The sequence below is a fragment of the Bos grunniens genome, chromosome 6 (genome assembly GCF_055505025.1).
Source record: "Bos grunniens cultivar Pamir isolate PY7600 chromosome 6, Bosgru_T2T1.0, whole genome shotgun sequence".
Taxonomy (NCBI): Eukaryota; Metazoa; Chordata; class Mammalia; order Artiodactyla; family Bovidae; genus Bos; species Bos grunniens.
Window position 1 is genome coordinate 53,078,884 of NC_141170.1, and position 17,655 is coordinate 53,096,538.

The following is a 17,655-nucleotide window of genomic DNA, read 5'->3' on the forward strand; positions in this document are numbered from 1 at the left end:
CTCAGTAATCCCTATTATGCAAGGAACTCTTGTCACTTGTCAGCCAAGAGAAGCTAACATGCTAGGAAAAAAAGACTTTGTTTTAAAAAGGGCAAAATTTGAAGTGATTGTGAACATGTGAAAGTGACACTGAAGATGTATTCATTTTATTCAGTCATTCATTAAAAAATAGTTTTTGAGCACTTATATAAGTAGTTTTGAGCACTTATATTAATTTACAGGTAAATTAATTAATAGGTAGAATAGGTAAATTAATAGGTAGAAATAATGGTCACTTCGTTTTTGAAGCTTACGGTGTTTGGAGGAAGAAAGACAGCCAAATGAGTAGGTAAAACAAAGGAGGGGCTTTCTGCAACATTGAGATATCTGAAGTATCACAGAACAGAGCCTCCAAATTTATGGCATAGATAAGACAGATATGGAATCTGTGGTCTGCTTCACACAGATGATAACACATATGTATGCCATGTCTAAGAGAACTACTTACAGTAATGAGAACATTTTTGTTACTTGGTTTTCCATTACACTGAAAGATGCTTAAAGTCTGCCATGCTTTGCTAAGTTACTTCAGTCATGTCTGACTCTTTGCAACCCCACCAGTCTCCTGTGTCCATGTGGTTTCTCCTGCACTGGTCCATGCCAGAATGGACTGTTTGAAAACATCCAGAAAGTAGTGCAAGTGAGAATAAATAGAGAGAGAAATTATGTCGATTCTCAAATTATTCAATGATCTTGTAGTACTCAGTAACCTTTATTGAATTTACTGTCTTATTAATCCTTTGTACTTCCAGCAGAAGGTAAGAAGGGTCAGTTTGGTTTTTTGTTTTGTTTTGCTTTTGTTTGTTTTATTGGAGTTCCACTCTATTCAGAGTATTCCAGTGAACTTCGTAGAGAATATTGGTATTGTTTAGTTACTAAGGGGATCTTTCCGATCCAGGGATCAAACTCATGTCTCCTGTGGCTCCTGCACTGCAGGCAGATTCTTTACTGCTGAGCCTTATGCTCTTGTATTTTTCACAAGGGTGGCTAAGTGGTAAAGAATCCTCCTGCCAATGCAGGAGATGCAAGTTCAGTCCCTGAGTCGGGAAGATCACATGGAGAAGGTTACTGAGTATATACAAGATCATTGAATAATTTGAGAATGACATAATTTTTCTCTTTATTCTCACTTGTACAACTTTCTGGATGTTTTCAAACAGTCCATTCTGGCACAGGTACCAGTGCAGTTATCCTTTGTAAGGGGCTTAATAAGACACTGGAAGCCACTGTACACTATTTTGGGAAGAAGTCTATCTTCTTCAATTTTGAATTTTTCTGAAATTTAAATTTCTAATCAGTTCTTTTTCTTTGTTCTACTGAGAAATGCGTAGGTTCAAAGAGTTATTCAGACATCTCGTGTGCAAAGCAAGTTCTGAAGTTGAGGGATAAAATGTGTTTGAAGAGGGTTTCAATAAGGTGACCCTCCAACTCTGCTCACTACCTAAACTCTAATCTACTGAGATGATTAGAGTGTCTAGGCTTTTTCAGCTGCCCCAGTTTGAGGCTTTTCCCCCTGTCTCCTAGTTTTCTTTAAATTTCATTGAGCCTGACTCTGCAACCAGACCCTAATCCTCTTTGAGGCTTCTTTAACTTCATCCTGTTTCCTAAAGATGGGAAAGTATTTCAGAAAGTGCTTTTTACTCTGTGACCTAGGATTATGCTTTGATTATGTGATTATTCAGAATATTTAGAGCTTGTAGTTAGTGAATTAGAGTCACCCAATTAAAGAATGTCAGAGAGAAGTAATAGAAAAAGCACAGTGACAGTGAAAATGTCAATATTCAGATTGTACTTGATTTTTTCAGCATACTATAGTAGAGAGATCATAAACTGAGGAACTGATGGGATGAACTGTGAACCTGGCTTGTCTACTTACCTTGTAGGTATACTTAAATCCCTAGTGCCTCAGTTTCTTCAACAATGAAAAGAAGGAAAATGATTCTATCAGATGTTAGAAAGGAATAAAATAATTCATGTAAATCACTCAGCAGAATGTCTGGCTCTTGTTAATATCTAATGTGTTAACTTTTCTCTGATTCTTACTTTGCCTTTCTTCCTTCCACACACAGACAGACTCTAGCAAAGACTGATGACATGTTATTAGTTAACCACTTAATCTGTGTAGTTGAGGTTTGAAATTTACTTGCTTCCCTTCTATCCCCTTTCTTGTCTCATTTTAATTTCCCATTTATGTTATGAGCTTAAAGCCTTGAGCTAAGGTTTTATTTTTTTTTAATTTTTATTTATTTTATTTTTAAACTTTGCAATATTGTATTGGTTTTGCCAAATATCGAAATGAATCCGCCACAGATATACATGTGTTCCCCATCCTGAACCCTCCTCCCTCCTCCCTCCCCATACCATCCCTCTGGGTGGTCCCAGTGCACCAGCCCCAAGCATCCAGTATCGTGCATCAAACCTGGACTGGCGACTTGTTTCATACATGATATTATACATGTTTCAATGCCATTCTCCCAAATCCTCCCACTCTCTCCCTCTCCCACAGAGTTCATAAGACTGTTCTATACATCAGTGTCTCTTTTGCTGTCTCGTATACAGGGTTATTGTTGCCATCTTTCTAAATTCCATATATATGTGTTAGTATACTGTATTGGTGTTTTTCTTTCTGGCTTACTTCACTGTGTATAATAGGCTCCAGTTTCATCCACCTCATTAGAACTGATTCAAATGTATTCTTCTTAATGGCTGAGTAATACTCCATTGTGTATATGTACCACAGCTTTCTTATCCATTCACCTGCTGATGGACATCTAGGTTGCTTCCATGTCCTGGCTATTATAAACAGTGCTGTGATGAACATTGGGGTACACGTGTCTCTTTCCCTTCTGGTTTCCTCAGAGTGTATGCCCAGCAGTGGGATTGCTGGATCATAAGGCAGTTCTATTTCCAGTTTTTTAAGGAATCTCCACACTGTTCTCCATAGTGGCTGTACTAGTTTGCATTCCCACCAACAGTGTAAGAGGGTTCCCTTTTCTCCACACCCTCTCCAGCATTTATTGCTTGTAGACTTTTGGATTGCAGCCATTCTGACTGGCATGAAATGGTACCTCATAGTGGTTTTGATTTGCATTTCTCTGATAATGAGTGATGTTGAGCATCTTTTCATGTGTTTGTTAGCCATCTGTATGTCTTCTTTGGAGAAATGTCTATTTAGTTCTTTGGCCCATTTTTTGATTGGGTCGTTTATTTTTCTGGAATTGAGCTGTAAGAGTTGCTTGTATATTTTTGAGATTAGTTGTTTGTCAGTTGCTTCATTTGCTGTTATTTTCTCCCATTCTGAAGGCTGTCTTTTCACCTTTCTAATAGTTTCCTTTGTTGTGCAGAAGCTTTTAAGTTTAATTAGGTCCCATTTGTTTATTTTTGCTTTTATTTCCAATATTCTGGGAGGTGGGTCATAGAGGATCCTGCTGTGATGTGTGTCGGAGAGTGTTTTGCCTATGTTCTCCTCTAGGAGTTTTATAGTTTCTGGTCTTACGTTGAGATCTTTAATCCATTTTGAGTTTATTTTTGTGTATGGTGTTAGAAAGTGCTCTCGTTTCATTCTTTTACAAGTGGTTGACCAGTTTTCCCAGCACCACTTGTTAAAGAGATTGTCTTTAATCCATTGTATATTCTTGCCTCCTTTGTCAAAGATAAGGTGTCCATATGTGCTGCTAAAGTTTTATCACTCTCTCTCTCTCCATACAAAATCTAAAAGGCAAAATGAAGCAAAATCTTGAATCTAACCCCCATTTGAAAAACAAAATTCTCAGAGGCTCAAAAAAAGCTGTAAGCTATTCAAAGTAGGATGCCAGTAAATTGACCACAACACAGCAAATAATACACTAGATGCCTTGTATGAAGGTCCACTTCTAGCCCACACATAACCAGGGTTATGGTGAAAATGAATCAGTGAGATATGAAGTATTCTAGTGAAAGTGAATACTGTGCTATTTCATGAATTTTTATTATGCAAAATAATTTTTCTTGTTGTGGAAAATCATCCTAATGGAAATAATATATTATTTTGAAATTAAATATTTCTTAAAATTAAATAATATTTTCAACATTTGATTTGCATTTCTGCCATGTACAGGATATTTCACAGAGAAAAAAAAAGTCCAGATACCAAACATGATTTCAAGGTGATTACAGTATAGTAACAGGATAAGTATTAAGTAATTATAAGCCAGACTAGATCATTTTAAAGTTTCTAGTAACATACTATGAGAATTTAGAGAAGAACATGATTACTTCCTCTCACCTAAACAAGAAAGTAAAAATTTTAAGTTCTTAATTCACTGTTTAAGCAGAACTGAATCTGCATTTCTGCAGTTGTAAGTGAAGGCAGAATGTGTCCATTTTCTTACTTTGCTGAGATTTCTTTTACTAGAGTCAGGGCAGTCTTTAATTTCAAAGGCTAAGCTCTGAAATTTTCTTGGTTAGCACTGAAGAGTTGCATGGGGAAGTCAGATCTAAGATGTACAAAAGGTACACTATAAATAGGGAAAGGCTGTATTAGAATTGCTAGCAAGTAGGATTGTTAATGATCACATTGGAAGCCATAATGTGACTATCATGATTTCTATTGATATCTAAATAGAGTCTGCATAATTTTACTTTAATAGGCATAAATTCACTCATTCTACATTAATTGACCATTTATTTATCATTTAAAAGAAGAGTCTACCCTTAGCCCAACTGGAAATAATTTTTACTCACTATCTGAATAATTTATATGCCTCTCAATGACATTTTTAAAAACCAAATTTGTATACTAATAAATAGAAGAATGATAGGATTGGCAGATTTGGTTTTACCAATGCATCCAAATTCCCTAACGTCTAAAATATAACTACTGTAGGAAATCATAACTCATGCTGATATCTCTTCATTGAAAGAATCCAATGGCAGTCAGTACATCAGTAACACACAGTTATAAAAAAAGACTGTCAAAACTTATAATACAATCTTTGAAATCATTCATTGCCAACAACCTCGTAACATATCACCATTCGTTAGTATAACTATGACTTCACATAGCAAAGAGGGTGTTTGCTGTGACACATGGACATCACCAGATGGTTAATACCGAAATCAGATTGATTATATTCTTTGCAGCAAAAAATGGAGAAACTATACAGCCAGCAGAACAAGACAGGGAGCTGCCTGTGGCTCAGATCGTGAATTCCTTATTGCCAAATTCAGACTTAAATTGAAGAAAGTAGGGAAAACCACTAGACCATTCAGGTATGACCTAAATCAAATCCCTTATGATTATACAGTAGAAGTGAGAAATAGATTTAAGGGACTAGATATGATAGAGAGGTGCCTCATGAACTATGGACGGAGGTTTGTGACATTGTACAGGAGACAGGGAGCAAGACCATGCCCCCAAAAAAGAAATTAAAAAAGCAATGCAAATGCAAAAGCAAATGCAAAAAAAAAATGGTTGTCTGAGGAGGCCTTACAAATACCTGTGAAAAGCAGTGAAAAGCAAAGGAGAAAAGGAAAGATATACCCATTTGAATGCAGAGTTCCAAAGAATAGGAAGGAGAGATAAAAAAAAAGCCTTCCTCAGTCATCAGTGCAAATAAATAGAGGAAAACAATAGAATGGGAAAGACTAGAGATCTCTTCAAGAAAATTAGAGACACCAAGGGAACATTTCATGCAAAGATGGGCTCAATAAAGGATAGAAATAGTATGGACCTAACAAAGCAGAAGATATTAAGAAGAGGTGGCAAGAATACACAGAAGAACTATACAAAAAAGATCTTCATGACCAAGATAATCACAATGATGTGATCACTCATCCTGGAATGTGAAGTCAAGTGGGCTTCAGGAAGCATCACTATGAACAAAGCTAGTGGAGGTCATGGAATTCCAGTTGAGCTATTTCAAATCCTGAAAGATGATGCTGTGAAAGTGCTGCACTCAATATGCCAGCAAATTTGGAAAACTTAGCAGTGGCCACAGGACTGAAAAAGGTCAGTTTTCATTCCAGTCCGAAAGAAAGACAGTGCCAAAGAATGCTCAAACTACTGCACGAACACTCATCTCACACGCTAGCAAAGTAATGCTCAAAATTCTCCAAGCCAGGAAGTTCAACAGTATGTGAACTGTGAACTTCCAGATGTTCAAACTGGTTTTAGAATAGGCAGAAAAACCAGAGATCAAATTGCTAACATCGTTGGATCATCTAAAAACCAAGAGAGTTCCAGAAAAACATCTATTTCTGCTTTATTGACTATGCCAAAGCCTTTGACTGTGTGGATCACAACAAACTGTGGAAAATTCTGAAGGATATGTCAATACCAGACACCTGACCTACCTCTTGAGAAATCTCTTTGCAGGTCAGGAAGCAACAGTTAGAACTGGACATGAAACAACAGACTGGTTTCAAATAGGAAAGGAGTACGTCAAGACTGTATATTGTCACCCTGCTTATTTAACTTCTATGAAGAGTACATCATGAGAAACACTAGGCTGGATGAAGCACAAGCTGGAATCAAGATTGCTGGGAGAAATATCAATAACTTCAGATATGCAAATGACAGACACCACCGTTATGGCAGAAAGTGAAGAAGAACTAAAGAGTCTCTTGATAAAAGTGAACGAGGATTGTGAAAAAGTTGGCTTAAAGCTCAACATTCAGAAAAACAAGATCATGGCATCTGGTCCCATCACTTCATGGGAAATAGATGAGAAAACAGAAGAAACAGTGGCAGACTTTATTTTTTTTTGGGCCCCAAAATCAATGTAGATGGTGACTGCAGCCATGAAATTAAAAAACGCTTGCTCCTTGGAAGAAATGTTATGACCAACCTAGATAGCATATTCAAAAGCAGAGACGTTACTTTGCCAACAAAGGTCCATCTAGTCAAAGCTATCGTTTTTCTGGTAGTCATGTATGGATGTGAAAGTTGGACTATAAAGAAAGCTGACCACCGAAGAATCAATGCTTTTGAACTGTGGTGTTGGAGAAGACTCATGAGAGTCCCTTGGACTGCAGGGAGATCCCACTGGTCCATCCTAAAGGAATTCAGTCCTGAATATTCATTGGAAGGACTGATGTTGAAGCTCAATCTCCAATACTTTGGCTACCTGATGCAAAGAACTGACTCATTTGAAAGGACCCTGATGATGGGAAAGATTGAGCGTGGGAAGAGTAGGGTACAACAAAGGATGAGGTGGTTGGATGGCGTCACTGACTCAATGGATATGAGTTTGAGTAAACTCTAGGAGTTGGTGATGGACAGGGAAGCCTGGCATTCTACAGTCCATTGAGTTACAGAGAGTCAGGCACGACTGAGCGACTGAACTGAACTGAACTGAACTGAACTTTACATATACATACCTTTAAAGAAGGACTCTCTTAAAGTTGCTTTTTTTGAATAATCACTGTAGGCTTAGTTCATTTCCTAAAAGAAACATATTATTTTAAAAATACTCCATAATTTGCACTGAAATCAACTATATATTTTTAGTAGTAATTTTTCAGTAGGAAGATGATTCTGTCCAGGAAGGATACACTTAAAGATACATATTACATGTCACTTCCTGAGGTTGAGCCAACTAAAGGAAAACAGATGATGTATTTCTTTGCACATGGCAACTTCTCTGGTGAACTACAGAAAGCAAAGTGGAAGTTTCCTTCTGAAATCTGCAAGGCTACAATATCTTATGACAGACTAATAGTTTAGGCAAATAAGAAATATTTTAAAAAGTTTGTCATATGATTAAAGAAGTATCATCAAATTAACCTCAAAATTCACATGTAGCTAATAGTACTATTATAGACATTGCTGGTTGCTGATCAAAATCCATGTTTTAATTGTCTTTCTAGTCACACTGGTAGTGCTTGCCAAACTTTCTTGTGAATAGGCATGCCATGTGACTGAGTGCCACCAAGTGGAATGGGAGCAAAAGTAAAACATGCCACTTACTCACTTGAAAATGAAATTAAACTTCTCATGTTTGTGCTTCCCTCTTTATGACTCTTTTCAACAGCCTGGAATTGAGACTCCATTTTGCATGGGAAGTCAGCTCTACTGTTTACCCATCTAATGCTTTTATGTGAACAAGAAACAAATTTCTAATATGCTTCACTCATACTATATTTTTGAGTATATTTGTTATAACCATTAGACTATCCTAACTCATATAAATATGTATTGTAGTAATTAAATAGAATAGTATTCGGTTCAGTACTGAAGCTAGGGGAGCCGCACAGTTTAAGTCCATATTTATTAAAAGGAGCAACAACAGCAACAACAAACAGATCTAACCGATGATGGTTACATGAAAGTATGGAAGGGTATTCCTCTTACTTTTATTTTTCATGATAGGGAAAGTCAGTTATTAGCATTGTGATTTTATTTTTCCAATTAAGGCCCTAAGCCATGCTTCTTGTCATTTGACTTGGTTGGTTATTAGAACATATTAAAATGGTGTATTAAAATATAGATAATCTGTTACAATTGAGATGAATAAAAGGAGAATGATTGTAAGGGCATAGTTAGGGCCAGTACATTAAGGACCAGCAGAAACCCATGTAACCTAAAATAGCAGCAAAGAAATAAGATGAATACACAATGACAGGAAGATTGAAATTGAACCAAACAAGTATTTCTTATGAGGCAAATTAGAAAGGCACAGACAGTGCCTCTTGAGATGTGTGTGTGTGCATGTATGTACACGTGGATATGTGCATGCTTGCACCTACCTGTCCGAATTGATTAAGCATATATGCTGTATGAAGAATTAGAAACATAAAGGAAGCGGAAGAAAAAGATCAGGACTCCAGGTGATCAAAACATAAGGCTATTCAAGACATCTGGTAAAGAGCTTGTATCTTCCCATTCCTTCAAATATTTAAAGATTACATGAAGACATGGAAGGGTTTTATTTTATTTTATTTTTTTGAAACAACATCAAATAGAAGCATAAAGAGTAAAAACATAAAATATCTTATTTACCTATGAAAATCTACAAAGTGGCTGGAAATATGGGGGGAAAGAGGACATTGCAAGAAGATAAATGAAGATAGCATGAAATGACAGAAGGAAACAAATGACATCATTAAAATATTATATTTGAAGTCTTTTAAATTAAAAAATATTGAAATATAGTTGTTTTACAGCCATATTTCAGGCGTTAGTTTCAGGGGTACACCAAGTTAATTATATGTATATATATATATTCCTTTTTTTACTTTCTTTTCCCATTACAGGTTATTACAAGATATTGAGTGTCATTCCCCTTGCTATGCAGTAGGTCCTTGTTGATTTTCATCTATTTTATATGTAGTAGTGTGTATCTTTTAATCCCAAACTCCTAATTTGTCCCACCCTCTCCTTTAGTAACCGTAGTTTGTTTTCTATGTCTATGAGTCTTATTTCTATTTTGTAAATAAGTTTATTTGTATTATCTTTTTTAGATTCCACATATAAGCATATCATATGATATTTGTCTTTCTCTGTCTGGATCACTTCACTTAGTATGGTAATCCCTAGGTCCATCCATGTTGCAACAAATGGCATTATTTCATTCTTCTTTGGGGGCTGAGTAATATCCCATTATAATATTTGAAGTCTTAAAAAATCTAGGCTTAGCCCCTACACCTTCCATTTGTTGGACATATAACCTTTGATTTCACCATTCTTAATTTTCGTAGTCCTATTTGTGAAAAAGAAACCAGAATTCTTGATGTATTTATCTTGTAGGATTGTAATGAAGGTGAAACAGGATAATGGGTGTGAAAGAACTTTACAACCTATAACATAGTCTTACCTACGTAGGTTTTGGAGTATATTGTTTGGTTAACATGTAACATCTTGAGTTTTTTTAGAAGGAGTGTAGTGATATTTTCCTAACAGAGACCTCCAAGGTAACACAAAGGCAAGATTCATAGGGAACATAGCTTACGAAAGTCTCATTCTGATTTTTTTTTTTTTTTTAATGAGGGGGGTGTAAACTATAATGAATACTTGACTTTGTGGACAGCTTTATGTGTTACAAAGTAGAGAAAGCAGTAAAGTAAAGGAGGTTTAATTTTTGGACAAAGAACAAGAATGATTGTGATTTGAAAGCACTGAGGAAAGAAAGAAAATGGAAAGAAAGTGTCCAATTTATCTGAGAATAAAGATTTGTACTATATTTATAAATGCTAAACATTTGGAGTAGGGGGTAGTGGGAGAAAATGTAAAGAAATTGCATTGTCTCAGATTCTTAAAGGAACACTGGCTCAAGTCAGATGAGAATCTTAAAATTATGGAATCTAATGAAATAAAGTATTTGATGAAGAAATGGGAAGCACGGTAACTGGACAAGGAACTGTAATTGAACTCATATTTTTAAAAAAGATCCAGAGAAAAGATGAAAAGAGGCTCAGTTAACCCCACAGCATTGTGAAAGAATACCAAACAGAGCTCAGATTGAGCTACAATTTGAGAAAAGTGCTAAATTCAAGAAGCAGGAAATTTTATTTGTGATTAAGGAAAGTTGGACAGGATTCTAACTCTAGGTATGGATGTCATGATGTTAGCACCTGAAGCAAGAAGTCATAACACCATGGTTTTATTTGAATTCCATCTTCTCCTATAAAGAGGAAGTGGTTGAAACATAGAATCCTTTTTCTCCACACAGCATATTTAGAACCAGTAGAAAAGTTACCTCAAAAGAGGTGCCATGAAAGGTGGAACATGGTATAAATTTTCAGTAACTGAAAATCTGATGGTCTAGCCTAGAAGGTAGTGAAACTTCCATCTCTAGAAGTATTCAAGTAAAGGTCACATCGTTAATATCATTATTGAGTGGAACTTAAGTTGAAGTAGTTTGTTATGTTCACTCGCTCAGTCATGTCTGACTCTTTGTGGCCCCATAGACTGTAGCCCTCCAAGCTCTTCTGTCCGTAGGGTTTCCCAGGCAAGAATACTGGAGGAGGTTCCCATTTCCTTCTCCAGGGAATCTTCCCAACGTGTGTCTCCTGCTTGGCAGACAGATTCTTTACCACTGAGCCATCTGGGAAGCCCCCAAAATACGGGACACCTGGTTAAATGTGAATTTTAGATAAACAATGAATAATTTTTTAGTATAAGTATATATAAGATATTTTATCTAGAAAGCCTTCTTCTAGACATTTTTTTCCCCAATGACTCTCTGGGTCAATTTTTCCTGCTCTCTTATTATACAAGGAATAGGGAAGAAAGAAATTACCAGCACAGCACAGCCCAACACTACTTACAGACTTGACTCCAGGGGTTTTCTCAAGATTATTAAGTTAGAATCCATAGAATCACAAAATTGAAAGGAACTCCTATGTGAAATCTGGAAAAGTCCTTAATTTTAAGAGGAAAATGAATGATTTGGCTTCTCCAAGACAGAACATAATGATGTAGAAAGTTGTTTGCCACAGTTACTGGTTGCTAAGAAAGTTTATGGATTCTCCTTTATTGTAGGTGATTCAAAACCATTTAAAATTCATCCTTGTGCTTGTGGGAATGGAAGATAAACTTCTCCAGGTACATTTTTGCTCTGGAAGCCTATTATTAAGCCTTACCAGAATTCCCCTGACGTATAATCCCTTCACAGTTTTATAGGACTAAGTTTTTCAGCTCATCGATCCCTGAAGTTCCAGTAATTTCACTACAGATAGTTGTGGGGATAATTTAAGCAAGTCCCATTTCCCCCCAATTTCCTTTTCCACAACTTTACAAAATAACCCAAGCGTGGGACATTCTGTAAATGTGACAGCCTAGTTTTCAGCCTCTCCTGGGGTTAGAAGCTCTTGTGGCTAACCTTTGAAGAACTAACTCAAAGAAGAAATCTCTTAAATAGTTTGTTGTTGTTCGGTCACTAAGTTGTGTCCAACACTTTGCATCCCCATGGACTGTAGCCCACCAGGCTCTTCTGTCCATGGAATTTCCCAGGCAAGAATACTGGAGTGGGTTGCCATTCCCTTCTCCGTTCAATAGATTGCAAACTGTAATTCATTTTTTGTTGCTTGAATAACATATAAAATGATAGTAATGTTGCTGGGCATGAGGGTGGGGTGAATATTTGACTTATAATTAAAGCCATGTACCCCGAAAAAGGACATTTTAAAATATCCTGCAAAATTTTCTATTATGCATGATTTTTTCAATGTCAGCACTTCCATAAAACCATTTTACTCATTCCATGAAAGAAGCCATAGAAATTAGCTAAAATTAGCAAGTTTTTGTCATATTGAAGGACACCTTCCAAGATGTTTCATGCACATTCAACCTAATTCCCTTGTCTACTCCTGCATATCTCCTTTAAACTAATAGACTTATCCGTGTAACATGTAGCCAAAATCACTTACTATAACCCTAACAATCCTTTGAGCTTCCCTGGTGGCTCAGTAGTAAAGAATCTGCCTGCATATAAGAGAAGCAGATTTGATCCCTGGGTTAAGAAGATCCCCTGGAGAAGAAAATCTCAACCCACTCCAGAATTCTTGCCTGGGAAATTTCATGGACGGAAGAAACTGGCAGGCTATATAGTTCATGGGGGTCACAAAAGAGTTGGACACGACCTTAGCGATTAAACAGCAACAACAATCATTTGAGCTCTTGGGATTCTCCTCTTCATCTAAGCACTGGCTCTTTAGACTGACATATCTGCCTGGTTTGTTCTAACCAAATGAATGGAAACCATCTTAAACTGAACTCTCAACTCTAATACAGAGGTAACTCCTATGCTGGTTGTTTTCTATTGAGAGGTCCCCTTAAAGTAGGAAAGAACTATAAAGGGCTGTCTCTGTTAACATCATGTATGGAACTCACAGTGCTTAAAATAAATATATCTGCTCTAAGCTCTAAAGACCTGTGCATACAAGGGATATATTCAGAGCTTCCTGAGGCAAATTTTGTATGAGTTCTTTGATCTTCCTGGCAAAGGCCCCAATACTTTTATGTTAAGAAAACAAATGGGGAACTCAGAGGCAACGAAAGTACTAAGTACTTAATTTAGGGCCTGGGTTGTTCCTCAGCCTTCTCAACTGACTATGTCAGATGGGATGGTGAAGGTTAGAAAATTCACTAAACTTCCAAAATGACTCTTAACTCATTGATATCTGCTATATGGCACCCCACTCCAGTACTCTTGCCTGGAGAATCCCAGGGACGGGGGAGCCTGGTGTGCTGCAGTCCATGGGGTCGCGGGGGGTCAGACACGACTGAGCGACTTCACTCTCACTTTTCACTTTCATGCATTGGAGAAGGAAATGGCAACTCACTCCAGTGTTCTTGCCTGGAGAATCCCAGGGACGGGGGAGCCTGGTGTGCTGCCATCTCTGGGGTCGCACAGAGTCGGACACGACTGAAGCGACTTAGCAGCAGCAGCAGCAGCAGCAGCAGAGCAATGGATGTTAGAGTATTTAAAATCTGATTTGGGTGATGGCAGTGCCAAATGCTTCATTTGGGTTACATGATATATTAAAACATGGGGCTTCCCAGGTGATACTAGTGGTAAAGAACCTGCCTGCCAATGCAGGAGATGTAAGAGATGTGGGTTTGATCCCTGGATGGGAAAATCCCCTGGAGGAGGAAATGGCAACACACTCCAGTGTTCTTGCCTGGAGAATCCCATGGACAGTGGAGCCTGGCAGGCTACAGTGCATGGGGCTGTGAAGAGTCAGACATGACTGAAGTGACTTATCATACATGCATACCATGCATGCATGCAATATATTAAAGATTACAGTGTCTAATAAATCATATTCTCTTTGGCTTCTTAGAATCTGGGATAGGAACAATAGGTCTTGGGAATGTCTTGGAAAATCACCTGGTTCAAAAAATATAGAAGTAACTTCAATGACATCTCCTCTGGGTCAGTATAGATTCAAGACCTTTAACTAGATTCTTGTTTAAGTATCTGAAGGTCACAGTCTTAGGCAATCTGATTGGGAAACTGGAAGATTCTAAGCAAAGTATTTGCCCTCCTAAAGGATCCCTGATCTATCAAGCACACATAGGAGTTCTGCCTCTCATGTTGAAACCTACTTCTGGAAGTTAATCAGGCATGTTTCACTGGATCTTTGTGATAGCTGAAATATTGGGGGAATTTGAGGTGCTCTTTGTATGCATTTGAACAGTGTTATTGCATTTCATTGGTGTGTTCTAAAGTCAGAGTTGAAAACAGCTGTTAATTGTCATATCATCTTTTCATGCAGTGTCTAAAGACTTGGGTGATACCAATAACCATTCCTGGGTGCAAGCTGGAATTCAGGCAGGAGGGTCAGCAGATAGAGAGGTCCCTTGTTCTTTCAGAGTCCCGTGGAAAGGAATGCTTGGGTATGAGGGCAGCTATAATGCTCTGTGGGTTTGGATTCCAGGAGAGGGACTCTTAACAGCTGTTGTTTTCTTTCAGTAGGGCAAATGTGAGAACAGCTTTGCATGGGAAGAAATGGACAATTTGGGCTTAGGTGCTGGGCATTTGAGTGTTAGAAAGCCAGATGCCCAGCCCTGTGGGATCTAGGAAGCTCCTGGTCCCCTTGGGAGTTTTAATTTGGAAAAAGGAGAGCTACTTGGTCCTAGCTACCTAACTGCAAAGCAGTCTAGAGGAACCTCCCAGTGTCATTCACTAGATTATCCTATCTAACACAAAGTAAAAGAGACAAATGTATATCTGCAGGTTAGTCAAGACTCACCTACAAATCTACTTAAAATCCACCACTCTTGTTCAAAATAGTATCATTTTGTTAGAATTATAAAATATTATATGTGTTTCCTGATACTGTTTCCACTTGAAAGGGTGCTTAGTCACACAGTTTGTCAGACTCTTAGTGACTCCATGGACTGTAGTTCTCTAAACTCTGTGGGATTTTCCCAGTAAGAATACTGCAATGGGTTACCACTTCCTACTTCAGGGGATCCTCCCCATGCAGGGATCAGACCAACGTCTCCTGTGTCTCCTGCATTGCAGGCAGATTCTTTACTGCTGAGCCACTGGGGAAGCATTTTTACTCAAAAAACTCGGTGATTAATTAATATATAGTATAGAGTTTCACACAGCTGAGAGACTAACACTTTTCTCTTTTTTTTTCCCCATTGGACTGAGGGTGAGATGAAGTATCCTTCCGGAGCAAACTTAACTTTTTTTGTACAATGGAATTTCACTCTCACTGAGGACATTCAGGAAAAAAAAAGAACAGAAAAATGAGAATAAGCTAGGGCTTGATGCTTAATAAGCAACAAGAATGACAGTGAGAAGTGAAAGTCGTTCAGTCATGTCTGACTCTTTGCAACTATACAGTCCATGGGATTCTCCAGGCCAGAATACTGGAGTGGGTAGCCTTTCCCTTCTCCAGGGGATCTTCCAAACCCAGGGATTAAACCCAGGTCTCCCACACAAAAATAGGGTGTTTTAATAAACAGAGTTGGGGCATAATAGATGGTTCCACATGGTAGATGGAACCATAATAGATGGTCAGGCATGTGCCCAGAGCTCATCTGGTAGACTTTGTCTCAGCAGACCCTATTGAGACTGATAATGCATTGCTTTCTTTGGACAGATTTGTTAGGAATAGTAAGAGTCTGAGCTTATTAGAAATTCCAGGAGGATATAGGGAACTAGAACAGACATGGGCTGAAAATAATTAAAATGTATTGGGAAGTGGGATACCAAAGGCAGAGAATATAGTTTGGGGTGACCTTGTTTGTCTTTGTCTGAAATGGCACAGTCTTGATCTGGGATCAAGTAGTGACAGTGAAAGAGGAGCAAAAATAAGACAGGCATAGCAATAATAAAATAATATATATGTAATATGAATTTTGAACATGAAGTCACCAAACTGCTGATCAAAATATTATTCAAAACACTACAAATGTTAGATACATACCTTGAAGACTCAGGAATCTGGCTCTTTAAGGGCTACTTAGCTGCCCCCTCCAAATGAAATAAACCCACACATTTAGGGTACAAACTATGAGTCATCTATAGAGCTTAGCCTTAGGCCAGGGCTTAATAAATATTCGCTGAGTAAGTTAATAGAATTGCAAAGAGCACACCTATTTTGCCAACAAAGGTTCGTCTAGTCAAGGCTATGGTTTTTCCTGTGGTCATGTATGGATGTGAGAGTTGGACTGTGAAGAAGGCTGAGCACCGAAGAATTGATGCTTTTGAACTGTGGTGTTGGAGAAGACCCTTGAGAGTCCCTTGGACTGCAAGGAGATCCAACCAGTCCATTCTGAAGGAGATCAGCCCTGGGATTTCTTTGGAAGGAATGATGCTAAAGCTGAAACTCCAGTACTTTGGCCACCTCATGCGAAGAGTTGACTCATTGGAAAAGACTGTGATGCTGGGAGGGATTGGGGGCAGGAGGAGAAGGGGTCGACAGAGGATGAGACGGCTGGATGGCATCACTGACTCGATGGACGTGAGTCTGAGTGAACTCCGGGAGTTGGTGATGGACAGGGAGGCCTGGCGTGCTGCGATTCATGGGGTCGCAAAGAGTTGGACACGACTCAGAGACTGATCTGATCTGAAGACAGATAAATTGTTTACTCTGTTTCTGCCTCAAATGTCCCAATGTTTCCTGATTTTAAGTAGACAATGTATAAAGGTATGCTTAGATGACAGACGTAAAAGTTAAAGACATTACATCTTTTCACCAAAAGTATACCTGATTTTAAGATATAGTATTGGTTCAAACCAATATATATTATTGCTATCTCTTTTAAAACAAACCTAAAAAATAGTTTTTAGATGCAAAATATATGATAACCTTAGTTTATTTTAGTTACTAAGAGACAGTTCCACAGAGGGTCTCACTTACCTCATGTTTCTTTAAAATTCCAAGAAGTGTCACTTTTACACTTGCTAAACCTGAACTTCTACTAGTAGGATGCCCTTTAATTGGATCTATGAAAGCAATTCCCCTAGAGTATAGTTACAACCAGTTTACAGAAACCAGTTCAGGGTTTACAGAGAGATAGGAAAAACAATAACAACACTGAAAAACGGCAAGTCTTCCTTTGCTCAGCTTAATATTTAGAGGAAAAAGTGGGGTTAAGCTTCAGGGGTTCATCTGAATGACAATTTTTTCCTTCCTTGGATTATATAAAATAAAGAAATAAAACAATGTGTTTTATTTCTTTTTATGTAGTTTTCCCCAGTGTTTCAGGATCATGACATTATTAAAGCTGTGAACAGTAATATATGCCCACTGGCAATAGTTCATTCTAGAATTTTCAGAGTAATGATAAACAGTGTTAGATCAATGGAATTGACAGATAATTCAAAAGGGTGTTCTTATTCAGTAAACAATTTCAACATTCCAAGAGAATGCAGTTTTTAAACCTGTTTTTCTGTTGTGAGATTTTGCTTTTTGTAATGATTGTTTTTAACAGTAGTTACATACAGGTAGGAGAGGCACAGTATTGATCTGTTTTTTGATTCAGTTGTCTTGTTTACTTATTTTGGACCTTTCTGTATTTTCGTCTTATCTGGTAGAAATGCAAGTAGACAATTGAATAGTTAAAGGAGAGGCAATCAGAGGAAGAGAGGTAAATGGCTTTGATAATCCATACACTAGCTAATCATCCACCTAATTTTTGAGAATTGATTGGATTCACAAGGTGTGAAATAG

General features: G+C 37.7%; 1 protein-coding gene across 3 annotated transcripts in view; it reads left to right on the plus strand.

Moving 5' to 3' along the window:
* The window catches only part of COX7B2 (cytochrome c oxidase subunit 7B2), a 136,404-nt gene that overhangs the window by 71,972 nt on the left and 46,777 nt on the right, over positions 1-17,655 (plus strand). The gene's annotated exons all lie outside the window — the stretch shown is intronic.